We start from the raw sequence: 12,939 nt of genomic DNA, 5'->3' as shown, positions 1-12,939 counted from the left end.
GCTTCTCTGACGGAAGGAAACTATTAGAGATATATTCTCTGAGGCACTGAATTGTTTTGTACCCTTAGGCACTAAAAACCCAAAGACCCTGAAATTGTTCAAATACAATAAGAAGAGAAAAGCACCTGCTTTTTGCCACCAGAACAGTCCTGTGTTTGTGCAAGTTAAAACTGAAGCAGCAGCCTTAGATGCTGAGAATTCCAGGAGCTTTGTTTGTATTTTCCCCATTATTCAAGAAGTCTTTGTCAAAACCACTTTCTCTTGGAGGTCTAAAGAGGGGGTTGATCTGGAGTCATTCTCTCAGTGCCTCTGGAAGCAGATATTTTTTATTATTGCTGTTGGGACATATTAGCACAATAACAATATCATGAAAAATTTAGAGACCATGAATTTTGAGTGTGCAGCACAGCGGCTCCCTAACCCTGTTTGGACTTTCTGGGGATAGAGCCAGCAATAATATTGCAGTAGTTCAGTAAGGAGCATCCAGACTGGACTGCTATTGATAATAAGAGCCCAGAGGTCTGAGAACTATGGCCTGCCCACAGCAGCTGCCTTTATCAGTAAGTGCTTTTAGGAACTTATTGTGGCTGTAATGTGTTAGTTGCAGAAGCCCCAGCCCCTGGGTGATGGGTTTCTTTTGTTGCAGAGAGCACAGAGAGCTGGGACATGGAGGCTGACTCTCACAGCAAAGGCAGCCAGTGTGAGAGAAGAGATAGAAATTTAGAGGAAGAGACGGTGTGAGGGTGTTAAGCCAGGAATTCCTTTGATTCTGTTAGTCAATTTCCAAAACTATGTATTCACATTTCTAAAAATGCAGAAGTGACTTGGGTGATTTTGGGGGAGGGGAGTAAGTCAAGGTGAATTATATTCCTTCTGCCGCAGTGTAATTCCAGAGTCCTTTCACAGTTGTAAATCTCCCTCAGAAAGCTTTGAAAGTCTTTTTGAGTGTTAAAAGCTTGGGTGGTCAAGGTCAGGTGAGTTCCTTCCTCCCTCTTTCCCCAGACAATGAATACTTTTAAGAGGCCTACCCTTCTAGTTAGGTTTCGTTATCTGCACTTTTTATATCCCTCTCCCTACAGGAAACAAAGCAGCACATACAGCCAGCTAGGGGCTCCACTGGAGGACTGCATAATTCCTAACAAGGATTTAAAAGGGAAAAATCCTCCTTTTCTTTCCTTGCCTATCCCCAGAGGACATGATCAATATCTAGTGCAGCCACACAGGCTGGATCCCCTCGCTCCGAATGTGAGAACGGTGTCTTCTGAGCCAGACCTGGAATATCATGTTGCACAAAAAAAACAAGCACCAACAAACACCTTCCAAAAGAATAAAATGTTCTGATCTAAAAATACTGAAAATCTTTCCTGGGCCATATTGAGGCCCTACTCTCTTCTAGTTTTTGCTCGTATGTGTCCAGTTTTGAAAACCAGCTTTGATTTGTGGAAGAATAGCACACATACTGTTGTAGATAATAGGACACACTGGGCATTTTGGCAGACAGCAGCTTGAAAACACTGGCTTGCTCCAATGGTGATTTTAAATGTACAGGATGATGTTCTGGAAGGAAGTTACAGCTTTACCATTGGTTTCCTTAAAAATTTCTTATATACCTCTGTAAAAATGCTGCAGATTGCTGTGTTTCTCAAAGTTTAAACTACAGCCTTCAGCACATACATCATGTTAATATCTCTAATTTTTAACATTCTTGTCTCCCTTTTGTTATATTGACAAAATTTCTGTACCTTTGAAAATGGAGCTCTGCTTATTAGAAGCCTTCCCAGTCAGGTCTTGAGATGCTTGTTCATATTATGAAATAGGGCCAAGGTTTAATCACAATTACCTGCCATGCCGAATATGATTTGTTCTGATCTACACTGGCAGGTCAGTTATGGTCATCATTATGTCAAGTTCCAAATACAATAACATTTCATAATGAGAGCAAGTGCACAGAGAGTGAGTTTTAAGCAACAGAGTGCACCATTTGTTGTATGAGTGGGAAGAGCTTTATAATGGCACTGTGTGTGCTGGGCATAAAGAAAGAGACACTAAAAGCTGTGAATATTCAAACCCTTCCTGGACTTTTTAACAAAACCCCCATTTAAGGTTGAGGTTTTATCATCACCAGACTGTTTTGTAAGAGGTGTTGTTCTTCCAGTGGGGTTTGAGAAGCAGGAGCATTTGTGGCCACAGTAGGTATCTTCAAAAAGACAAACTCAGAAATTGTCCAGGTTGCTGGACCTCTTAAAAAGACATCACAGCTTTTATAAGAGCTGGAACAGTGCCAGAACTACCTGTCTGCAGGATTTATTCTCAGCTCTTCAGAGAGCTCTACCTTGTAAATCTAAACTGAATTAAGGATTGGATCCTGAATTCCTTTGGTTTTAGCAAGACTTTGGATCTTAATAACTCTATATATCAAGATTTTAGTGGTGGATAATCTAACTTATTGAAGAATCTTGTCAGTTATGGCATCATGCCAGTAACTGATCAAATCAAAACCTTCAAGTTCTTACATATATCTACAGAAGAGCCTTTTTCCCCTTCTTTTTTTCTCTTCCAGGAAAGAATCCAGAATATTTACACTATAGATAGCATTGATTTTTTTCAGTTCTTCCTTTCACTTTTTTTTGAGGCTTGATTTTTTCTTTCATTATACTTCTGAAGTCTTCCCTTTCTTACTAAGATGTCAGTTTCTATACAGGCTGCTGTAGTCAAGGCAAACATCTGTTTCTTAAAGAACATTATAAGCCAGGTTAATAATTATGGGAAATGTGGATTTCTGAATGTGTGGTGCTGGCTTGCATGTGCACCTCCAGATCACAGAACTCCTCACTTACAGTAGGTGTTTGAACTGTCAGTGCAATGAAGTTTTAGGACTGGAGTCACCATTTCCATGGCTGTCATCCCCTACTGTATGGATGCCCAGCACAGAATAAGTTTGAACAGATCTCTTTCAGCACCTCCTGAAAATGAAGTGCTTCCTATGGAGAAAAAAAAAAGTCAGCAGTACCCAAATTGACATTTTGGGACCTAAAGTAAACAATTCTATGATTTTCTGGGGCCAGGATGCTCAGACAAAATTATGGCATACATAAATGAGCAGGCCATAAACACTCACTACACAATGCTTATGTTTGTGGTTGTGCTTGTCTAAATTTAGATCTTATAACCTGGTTGCACAAACACATCTGGCTGAGCCCAATTCCTGCTGTTCTGAGGGATCCCATTACCTGCATTTATTAAAAATTGTGAATATTTTTGCTCTAAGTTCACTCTGGCTTTAAGTAAGACTGTTCACAGTAACCATTCTGTGTCCTAAAGAATGTTTCAGTGGGACTTAGTCCCAGGTTTAAATCCAAGGACAAAATTCAGTGTTAGAATGACTCAGACAAAACCCATTATCTTTCCCAGATCAAGGTCAATAGCACAATATGATCTGTTGGCACGATGACCATTCCGACTTGCCCAAAGCTTAGCCAGCCTCCTGGATTAGCTTGGCTTGGGGCTGGTGGTACGTGAGAAATAAATTCTATGGCAAACATCCACCTCACATCCAGCATGGTGTCATGATCTGAGAGCAGTGTCTGTCACCCCAGAACACAGGACCCAAGCTCCCACCTCTGACCTGGCTGAGAGCCACCCATGCAGATATTTCTGCTCTGGGTATGCAAAAATTATAGAAACATAAATTGTAGAATGGAAAGGGAAATCCAGGTGTTCTCCTGATGGCAGGAGGAAATCCAAATGCCAGTCATGCTATTTGGATGGGAGAAAATAATTATGAGGGGTTGCTTCAGCTTTCCCTTTTTTCCTGTAATTGTTTTCTTCTTGCTCCTTTGAGCTATTGAGATGTTGAAGGCAAAATCTGAGTAATTTCCTTTTCTGTCATACCCAACAAGACAGTAGAAAATATATCACAATTTTAGGATAAATAATAACTACAGCAACTCTTAAAGGCTGGTGTCAGGTTAATGAGTGAACTGCATGTTAAAAGCTTTGCTCTACTGCCAAAGATAAAATGCATCTCCTTTCTGGTATGTCTCATAGACAAGTCAGAGTGCTTCTCCACTTATATGTATTGACAATTGAAAAACAGGCTGGCATTTGCATAGAGGGAAGCAAGTATGGAAATTCTCAGCGTGACACTTAGAATCTGCTGAAACAAAATGCCCAGTTGAAGTAAAAATGTAGATGGCCTAGGTGACCCTAGCCCTAGTTTGTTAAAACCATGTTTAAACAGGTCATGGAATACTTCTACCATTCCTTTTGCACCCCACATTTCTGTCCTAAGCTTCAAGTGGGAAATGTCACCAGCACCTCCAAGTATATAAAAAACCCTTGCCTGTTTCTACTGCTGGCAGCTTCTTTAGTCTGCACAGATGGGGCACTTCTCTCTGAAAAATCATGCCATAAATTGCACAGACAGTCAGCTGTTGTGATTCTGTCCTTGCTGCCCATTTCCCACTCCCTCTCTGCCAGAAAAGATTCCCCTTTTCTGAAGCAGTGTGAAGAAATTCCTCTATTTCTGTTGAAAATGAGAAACAGTAAATTCTTTAACTCTCTTCTTTTAATGGCTATTTAACAAACTCCTTTAGCCAAAGATGCCAGTAAATGGCAATGCTGTCTTTGCCACCCAGTCATTGAAACCTTTGGAAAGAGGCTATTTCAGCAAGCCTGTCCTGCTACAGGGGACCCCAGGTATTCAGTGTCTTTTGGAGGAATTACACACCCAAAAGATGCTGCTTCATCCCCAAACTTGGCTGTCAGTCAAGCATTTCCTCATGATTGATATGTGCACTTAGAGACCCGTGTTCTGGGACCATTCATGAGCTTTGGCTCCTTCACTGCAGCTGAAAACCTCCTCCCCGAGGTTTCGCTTTGTTTTTCTGTGTGTTAGGTAGTGTCTAATTGGACACTGGTAACAAGGGGAAAACAAGTAGGTCTTTGCACAGCTGCTCATAACCCACTAAGGTTTGCAGCAAGGGCAGGAGTGGATCTGTGGCTCCTGGGAGAGACCACGGGCCAGACACAGTGCCAGAGGCCACAGGGGGGAGGCAGGAGTTCCCTCTCTGTGCCCAGCCGTGCCTGCTCTGTGTGTGCCCAAAGCAGCTCGGAGGCACCAGGACACATGTCTGGCCCTTATGGATGCAAGCTTAGGAGTGATGGAATTGTCTGTTTCACTGCAGTCTGGGTCTGGATGCTTCGCTTTTTACTTTGCTCTCTCATTTGAGTCTGTAGATTTAATACAACTGAGAACTTCTGGTTTATCTTTCTCCTAACCATGAATATTAGGTAATCATGCCTGCACTTCTGCAACCTTTCTATGACTTGTTACAGTTATGTGCATATTTTAATAACTCTTTCTTTGCTAGATTCCCAGGCTGACAAATTATTAGCCTTTTTTAGAGTTATATTTAAATTATATATGCACCACTTGCGTGAATAAGTGTCTTCTGCAGTTTTGAAGGAAGGGCCAGAAATAAGTGAGCACTACAGTTTCCTTATCCTTAAAAAGGCCATTGGAAAATAGTATGAAACTTCTTTACAGCTCACACTTGGAAGTTCACAAGGAGGTGGTTTCTTTATCATGTTGAGGAGCTTTAGGAAGGTATCCTGACCAGATGTTAAGAAGCAGAGAGTCTCTGGGTTAGTTAGTCAGTTGTGAAAATACTTCTTCCTTTCCATTCCACATGACAGAAGCTTCTACTGCACTCACAATTTTAGATAGTTACGTTATAGTCATGTTAAAAAAAAAGCATAGGAGTTCCAGGTAGAATATTCAGGCAAAATAGTTGCATCTAATAAAGTGACTAAGACTTTGCCATTTTTTGAAGTTGGTTATAATCCAAGATTCACAGTTCATACCTTTTTTTAATTATTTGTCTCTGTGATAGTCGTGTTTTCTGCTTCTGCTCTTTCTTCTGGATTGATGTCTTGATAAAAGAGATTTGTGAAATTGGTTATGTTTCTTCATCCCAAAACCAGACGTACTCTTCAATTCTTTTTAAAACTGTGACAACAAACATGCTAATATATAAAGGTCTATGAGTCCTGCAAATTCCTATATTAAATTTTAAAGAGTAAAATTTTTAAGGATATTTCATCCATGTTTCATATCTGTACTGAAACCAAAAGTCAGATGTGCTTAATATGCTTACAGATCTCATAGTAATTGGCTCTTTTCTCAGACTTGGAGGGTTTAGAGCATATGTTTTTCAGCTTGAGACAGATTTTTTTTAATCTGGTGCTAAGGTGAAGTATCATGCAATAGCATTAATGTTATGATTTACTGGAGACCATTAAATCCAATTCATCATCTTATATATTTCCATTGCAAATTGGGTGTCTAGCTTCCTTTATAGTCAGTTTTCAAACATCTTGAAGTGCTGAGAAAGCTAAATTACTTGCATGTTGTACCTGCAGGAACTTAGCAAACTTTAAATATATTTTTTAATTTCTTTTCATTATTATTTGCCTTGATTGAGAAATGAACTTTAAAAATGAGACTGGAGAATGCCTGCCCTTAAGCCTGCTAATAAATTCTTTATGTCCATTCTTTACTTGGCATGAATAAATTTTCACTGGCTATTTGGTAGTCTGTCATTTTCAGTTGTACTCATTGAGGTTTGTCAGTGAGAAAATTCCAGCAAAGTAAATTAAATAATCTCTCTCAAACTAAAAAGCTGGTGAGAAATGTTTTATCCAGTTTCACTTGCCAGATTTAAATTTGAGTTCAAACAAGACACAAGATGTGAAATCAATATGTGACATTAGAGACATTTTTAATACACTTTTTTGTGCATTTATTTATAATAAAAGCATTTATGTGCATTGCAAACCCTTTAATACAAAGGCTGCCAAGGGAATGGTTTAAGTCTCATCAGCACTTGTCCTTATCTCAAAATATGTAGTCAGAGGCAGCTCAGTACCCCAGAAATTCACAAATGTGCATTCATAAATGAAAGAATGATACCTCTTGGCATCTGGGCATTTACATTCGTGGTTTAGAACAAGTCAGAGAACCTCGTGACTGGGGCAAATTCTGCAGTTGAACTTTTCCATATGTTAATAGCAGGAGTGATGGGAAGGCTTAGATTGTTATGAGTGAAAAGTAAAACGAAAACAAATGGAAAATAACACTGAATTTATGTTCTTTCTTCCACAGAATGATAATACTTCTTTCCATGGTTCTAAGGTTAAAATATTTTTTATTGAAGGGCTGTTTTCTCTTGTGAATCACAAAGAGAAGGTATGAGGGCTGTTAAGAAAAAACTGCAGGTCTATTAAATTTACATTCATACCAATGTTAGCATTAAGACTTTGGGACTCGTTTCTCATTTGCTACAATGCAAATGTATTCCATATTTTACAAACACTTCAAGGCTTTTTTCTGCCAGAACTGTGAAAAGTGCCCAGAGGGTAAACAAGAATCAACAATTAGCCTGTAGCCAAAGCCTCCAGCCTCCAGTCTGGATTAGGACTGTTGAGAAAATGTCTGTAACAAGTCCTCAAGATCACAGTCTTCCCAATGTATTATTCAAAACTTGAATTACTATCAAATCAACAGGGAGACAATAGCTGTTTGAGGGTTAGACATGAAAGTGCCAGAGCTTGCACCTCCTTTTCCATATTTGTAGGTAACTTTCTAACTTTTGAAAGACTTCTAGCAGACTTTCTCATAATCTGTGTTCCACTGTACTTTGGCTGATAGCTTGTGCAAGTGACCAATAAAAACTGAAGTCAGCACAGGTGGTTTCTGACAGCAGGGTCTGACATTCCCTGTAAGTGCTGTGACTGAAAGTAGTGTGCTCTGCTAATAAAAACCTGGGGAATTATAAGGTTAATTATTGAGCCTAGGCCCATCAGAAATATATTTTCCATACAAAATATATCCTCCATTGTTCTTGGATACTGCTTTTACCACTTAAGCTCTCCTGGAGCAGTAGAATTGAGTCCTGTTTTTCCATATGTCACTTGCCTGCATCCATCCATGACAATCTGTGAAGCCAGGATGAGCATAAATAGCTAACAGCACATGCTGTGCTTCCCTCCTTGGAAGAATTATTAAGAAAATAGGCAGACACTGCCTTGCCCAACAATTTGCTCTTGGTTCTGTACCTAACCCAAATAGCCTTTCTCTGGGATTATCTGATCCTTCAGAAACCACAGAGATTCAAAATCTCTTGTCCCAGAGAAGAGTTGGGTTAGAGAAGAGATCTCCAATATCTCCACATGTGACCACTGAAGATGGCATTTCAGAACTTGGGGACAGTAATGTTTGGTCAGAGCAAGGTTTAAAACATTTAGAAATCCACAATACAAAGAAAAACAAAAGGTTTGGAGGGATTGGTTATTTATTTATTTGTTGGGTTTTGCTTCTTTGTTTTGTGTAGAATGTCGGGGGGGGGGCATTTTAGATTTTTATTGAGAAAGTAAAAGAATTAAAACACAAAGTTGGGTTAAAACATGCAGGTCTTGTTTCAGCAAGTGCCTTAAGAAAATAAAATTATACCCCAGCACAAAAAAGCACATGTGCATTTTGTGGTCAAATTTCCTGAATAATAAAAGCAATAGACCTTGACCAAATAATTGCAGTGACAGGATGTGTAAATTCTCTAGTTCCTGAAAATTCCTCAATATTTTGGAAGAAAGTAGCAGAGAATAGAGGATAATCTGAGCCCTTCATATTTCTAAACAAACTCAGTTTCCTTGTACTCATTTCACATTTCCCACATGAGAGACAGAAGCCCTATCTAGTAAGCATCAAACAACAATTTAGAGGTTGAGGTAGCAAATAAGTAAAAGGGGCTACATTCCTGTCATTTTCTGTTGCTGTGATCCTTCTCCTCAAGACTGCATGAGATGTTATGCAGAATATACCAGATAGGGCCCTTGTGAGAATAAAGGAATTGAATATTGCAAAGTGGTGCAATGGGAGCCATATATAAATGCTAAGATAAATACAGATTTGATAAATTACCAGCAAAGGCACTGGAGGGAACAATACAAGATGATGCAGTCAGGCTTTTTCATCTCACTCTCACGACCCTGAGAGAAGACATGGCTTTCCAGAACTCTGCACCTGAGGCAAGATGTTTTAGTCATTTTCTACATAATTACCCCTTGAGACCTCTCACATTCTAGGATAATAAAACGTAGCTCTGGGTCTTCAAGTGTGGTGATATACGGATGTCCATTTTCAGGATGGGAAAAGATGCAGTAGGTCCTCAATTCTTAGCTCTGATTGCCACAGCCAGTGTGAGCGAATGCACTGAGAAAGCATGGTTTCTGTAAAAAAGCATGGTTTCTGTAAAAAAGCATGGTTTCTATACAAAAGCATGGTTTCTGTACAAAATTCAGCTTAGCTGCACTTCGAGCTCAGCCCTGCGAGGGTTCGCTCCCAAGGCTTCCCGCACGACGGAAGGGCAGACAGGCAGGTGCTGGGATTTGCACTGAAGACAGCTCCTATGGAGCTGAGGATTTCTCCCAGCTATCTGTGCTGAGCAGACATTTACCTCAGCTTTATGTATACTAGCACCTAAAAGCTAATTTAAAATCAGAGATTTCAGGCATCTAGTGAAAGGAGAATAGGCATCCTTGCTGCTGACATCCCTGTTTCTCAGAGCTGCTAAGCAAAGTGATAATTTCCTACAGAGGAACTATACTAGATAAAATACATTTTTACAGGAATATCTGTATTAAGGAATACATCTATAAAAGCTATTTTGTCTTGCATCATTTTGCCTGACAGAAATATTACTTACACTAAAATCCTTAATGTGAGATGCCCTATAAAAAGTTGTTTAATTTAATAACATTCATTGTATTAGTTCCCCCTAAAGTAATCACTTTGTGGAGAACACACTCTGTGTTCCTTTATTTGATCTGGGAATAAAATTATCCTGTCTTTACTTTAGTATCTCCTTCTTATTCTTTCTAGAATAAATAAACATGAATCTGTCACTGCAGAGCAGGCACTGCCTCTCCCTGTCATAAACCTTTTGATTTCTGTGATGGGAGAATTTTTCTGCACAATGATCTGTTTAGAATATGCTTGCAGCACTACATTTTCTTGCTTTCCTGTTTCCTATGTAGATACATGAGTAACCACAGAGAGTTCCCGCTGTCCCAGTAGATTATATGTCCTGTCAAGTTTTCTGTCATTCTCATAGAACTAATCAAGCTATTTATCACAAAAAATTATTTAATATATCAGGCACTAATTTTATTATAATTTTTATTATGGTAACCAAAGCCACCAGCTGGGAGATGTGAGCCCTTTTATATCAGTGAAATATATGGCAGCCCTCTGCTTCATAAAGTCTGTTTAAAGGGCTTGATTTGTGCACTGCTCATCTGCTGGGTAAATACTGGAGATGCTGGCCTAGAATGTGGTGGCTTCTTAGCTATGCCAGCCAAAATACCTCAAGTCAAAAAGCAAAAATCCCCACAAAAAAATCCAAAACCTTATGGAGCAACTGCGTCTTTCCCAGCCAGGCGGGAGCATGGTGAATCCCAGCCCAATGTTATATCCACTCACCTCTATGTCTCTTTAACTTTCAACAAAGCTGTATACAAGGATTTCATAGACTGTTTGTGTATTATAGACGTGTACTAAACATCATCAAAATTCTTGTTAAAGAAAAAATAGAAATTCCTGGCTTTATTTACTAGAAAAGAGGGTATGAAATTGTGAGATGTAAATGTTGTATACTTTTCATTCTTAAGAAACATGGAATTGCATGGTTTCTGAAAGTCCAAACTGGCAATCTATTTGAGACACCACCAGCTTTCAGGGGGTTATGTAATTGAAATGTTATTATTTGCAGGTTTCCTTCTACCTTAGAAGACACAAAGCTCCTTGTTGCAATGTTTTCTGTTGGTGACTGGCTACCTCCAGGGGCTGACGAGGAGATGTAAAACTACAGTGAACCCAGGGACCATTTCAAATCTAGGCCTAGTAAGTATTGTTCATTTGATGTTTAATCTTGTATCTGATCAAAGTAGATATTGTTCATTTAGTCTTTAGTCTGGTATCTGTCTGATAAAAGCATGTGAGGAATGAGTTGACAGCATCATTGCAATTTGTCAGGCAGTTGTAAGAAATCATCTTCCAAACTGATGTATTTATTTGGTAGCACTCGCGAAGAAGCTAGCAGTACACCAGGAACAGAAATCCTGTCAGCATTAGTCAAAGGACTGAAGCACTCAAAGGAAAAGAATAAATACCCTGGGCTTATTCCTGGTTTTCTTCGTAAAGAACAGCATTTCTTTGTTCAAATAACATCTGAGAGTTGATTTAAGCAGCAGAAAGGAGGTGGCTTTATGAAGCAAAGAGAAATGCACATCTAGACATCTTCAGAGCAGATGGAAATTCATGTATCACCCAAGTACAGCACATGAGACTGATTTCAAGCCCTGGGAAAAGCAAAATACCAGAGCTTCCAACACCTTTGTGGCTCATCCCCAGCCACTGAGGAATATGGTGTAACTGCAAGGTTAAAAATAAGTGGGCCCTAAGATCATGTTTCACACTTGTCATAAAGACAAAATTTCATTTTACTTACCTCTAGCTGATTTTCAATATTTTTGAGAGGATCTCCATCATGAAACAGACCCTCTTCTCATCCCTTGCAAGACTCATGTTTATCTCAGTTTGAATCCTTTTTGCCATAATTCAGAGACCTAATGTCCTTTCCTTTCTTAACACCAGAAAAGGAGGGCTCACAGCTCAGTGTTTCTTTGGTGCCTTGAGAAGCTTCCTGTTCTCTGCACTGCCAGGGGGGTAGACCTCTGCTCTGAGCCTGAGCCCCACGCTCTGTCACCAGAGCCCAGCCAAAGCAGCCCCCATTGCCCCACAGGCAGCTTTGCCCAGCTGCAAACTTCCCAGGGACTGAAAATGTCCAAAGCATCCACATTTGGTGTGGCAAGGACTTCAATTTTCTTCTTTTTGTCCTAATTGTCTTTAAGTTAGACAAACTGTAAGGGGATGAATATAAACAAGGAGCAAGTAGTCAGTGTAGTATAAGAGCAAACATTATAGATTATGAGCTGAGGGACAGGGCTCAAAAGGCAGCAATTCAGAAGCCAGTCAAATCATCAACTAAATTTTTCTTTACTTACTTTAGGGTTTTTAGTGCCCTCTGGAAGGACATCAACAAGATTTAGACAGAAGCATATCACAACTGTAATGAACACTGACAAAAAAATTGAGAAACTGGAACTGGAAATGCATTTGCAATACTTCTCTGGGAATTACCACTATAATTACACCAGTTTAGAAAGCAATACCTTTGTAAGTGCTTTTACCCCATCATGTCTCACACGAGGGATTATAGCATTTTAATGACCTTGGTGGCTAAATTGTACAATATCTATAATAGCATGAGATCTAGGAGAATTTTTGGCCCCATTGAGGCCATAGAAAATCTCCTACTGACTTTGTTGGAGCCAACAAAATCCATCCTAATTTTTCAGGTGGCCAGCTCCAGCCACAAAAGAGGCTTGTATTTTCTCCAGACTCTTAAAATAAGAGCAAACTGATACTTTTCAAATACCTATGCTACAAATGCCCTGAATTATATTTCATGAAAGATGTTATGACATGGAACACACTGTTTCTTCATGAAACACACACCTTTTAATAGCAGTTATTGAGAGGGTGATACATACATTGTTATTTCTCCTGTCACCAAATGAAATGAAATTCATAGATCTGCTCTTAGCTAATGGGATACACATTTTATGGCTAAATAAGGCCTTGAAAATGAAAATCTTCTGCCCTTCTCAGGAGGATATAGATCCAAATTAAATGAGCAAGTTACATTAAGGCACCTGTAAACCTTGAAAAGAGTGTATTGGCTTGTTCATTGTTCCTACAGATAATAAACTCACTCATCAAACATCCAGAGAGCAAGCTAAGGAAAGCAAATGTCACCC

The 12,939-nt window shown here is 39.3% G+C and overlaps 1 long non-coding RNA gene across 3 annotated transcripts in view; it reads left to right on the top strand.

The window, feature by feature from the left end:
- Window positions 1-12,939, top strand: part of LOC113460887 (uncharacterized) — a 280,279-nt gene that overhangs the window by 262,753 nt on the left and 4,587 nt on the right. For all 3 annotated transcript variants that reach the window (XR_003382763.2, XR_012581000.1, XR_012581001.1), the window contains one exon: window positions 10,830-10,960. This is a non-coding gene — a long non-coding RNA (uncharacterized LOC113460887). The remainder of the gene's footprint in view (window positions 1-10,829; window positions 10,961-12,939) is intronic.

Source organism: Zonotrichia albicollis, chromosome 7 (assembly GCF_047830755.1).
Source record: "Zonotrichia albicollis isolate bZonAlb1 chromosome 7, bZonAlb1.hap1, whole genome shotgun sequence".
Lineage (NCBI taxonomy): Eukaryota > Metazoa > Chordata > Aves > Passeriformes > Passerellidae > Zonotrichia > Zonotrichia albicollis.
This window is presented reverse-complemented; position numbering and strand designations above follow the sequence as displayed.